Source organism: Alligator sinensis, unplaced genomic scaffold (genome assembly GCF_000455745.1).
Source record: "Alligator sinensis unplaced genomic scaffold, ASM45574v1 scaffold527_1, whole genome shotgun sequence".
NCBI classification, from domain to species: domain Eukaryota; kingdom Metazoa; phylum Chordata; order Crocodylia; family Alligatoridae; genus Alligator; species Alligator sinensis.
This window is the reverse complement of record NW_005841958.1, coordinates 3,052,266-3,054,039: the sequence shown is the minus strand read 5'-3', so window position 1 is coordinate 3,054,039 and position 1,774 is coordinate 3,052,266.

The following is a 1,774-nucleotide window of genomic DNA, read 5'->3' as shown; positions in this document are numbered from 1 at the left end:
TGGGGTAAGTAGTCCCATAGGAAGCAGCTGGGGCAAAGAGACAGGATTTGGAGAGTTGCTGGGGTAAACGCTCCTGCGGGAAGCAGCCAGGGGCAAAGGAACAGGATTTGGGGGGGTTGCTGGGGTAAACGGTCCCATGGGAGGCAGCCGGGGTATGAGCAGGCAGCAAAAAGGCTTTAGATGGCTGCTCTTGGGTTTTAGCAGGGGTGGGGATGGGAAGGAAGATGTCAGACAGGCTGAGTCTTCCCCTCCCAGCTCCTGTCCTGTTTCTTTTTTACTGGCTGTGGGCAAGATTCATAATTGTTAGGGGCTGGAAGGGACCTCGAGAGATCATCAGGTCCAGCCCCGGCAGCAGCCCTGCACAGGCAGAGGCGGGGAGAGGTGTGCTAGCAAGCTGCTCTACCCAGCCCCTGCAGGGACAGGCCTGTGCCGCGGAGGAGCTCAGACTTGCTGTTCTGCAGGGAGAGGCACTTAGGAAGCTCCTGACCCAGCAGGCCATGGCACAGCTCTGTCTGTGCTGTGGTATGCCAACTGAATGAGCTCACTTGCACATGATGTGCATGTAGCACGTTTCCACCTGTGGTCCACATGCGCTGCTCCACGCAGTGCTGGGAAAGAGGCCAATTCAGTGAATTACATCACTAAAACTTGGCAACTGGGGAAAGACGTAGGGAGGCAGCGAGTAACATGGACAACTGAGCCTTACAGTAATGAATATTTCCAGCTTATCATGTCTCTCTTGGATACCCAATGGTGAAAGCAGGCAAGGTGCAGCCACGTAGTTCAGCCTCTACTTTTTTCACTAACTTTAGTAAGGCTGGAGCAGTGTTGTGGCAGAGCAATTAACTTGCCTAGCTAGAAATTCAAAAACAGTATTTAGAGCCTTGCTCAGGACTCATGGCAAAGGCTGGTTGACCCAGATGGGAGCCTGCTTATTTGGACTAGGGAGTCAAAGGCAGCTGCACATGAGGCTAGCCACATTAATTCCTGGTCTACCTTAACTATGCTTTTCTAAATGTACTGTTAGCTCAAGGGGACCGTTGATCTTTTTCTCCAATGCATTTAATGATAAAAGTATTAAACCTTCAGACTACAATACTGAAGCCATGCCATAGCTGCAATGCATGATGGATAACTCCAGAGTGAACTTAAAGGTGACCTCCCTCTCAGAGGCCTGCTACCCGCACTGATAAACTCCTTGAGCTGAAGTTCTGTGGTTTATGGTATCAGCAAGGCCCAGGCCATGAGTCCACAATTGGAAAATTGTATGTGCACTAGTCAGACCTTTGCATCTTTTTTTCCCTTCCTCCAGTATACCCACAAATTGACCGAGACAGACATTGGTATACACATCATCAGTACAGACATAGGAGGTACAGTTAAATACCCAGTAAAGTGAAAAAACCCACCCTTCTTAAGAGTAAAGTCCAAAGAGCTGCTCAATATTTCTTTCTTCTCCTCACTTCTTCATTTTCTTGTCCTTTTCTTTTAGGATCACTTGAAGTGGGATGTTTGATTGTTCACATGTATATATACATTAATATCTACAATTTGCTTTTCTCTATCGCATCTCCTAAGCTAGTAGCTCACAATTATTGTAATGCCCAAGTTCTGGATAGAAACAAAGTCTGCGTGGACACACACATGCACTGAGTTATTTTTATGACTTTAGGTATTCACACTTGTTCTTTATGTGCCTCAAGTTCTCTAAACCCCACCATGAGGTATGTATGTGTAAAAGAAGGGACTGAAATAAGCAAGAAAACATCTGATA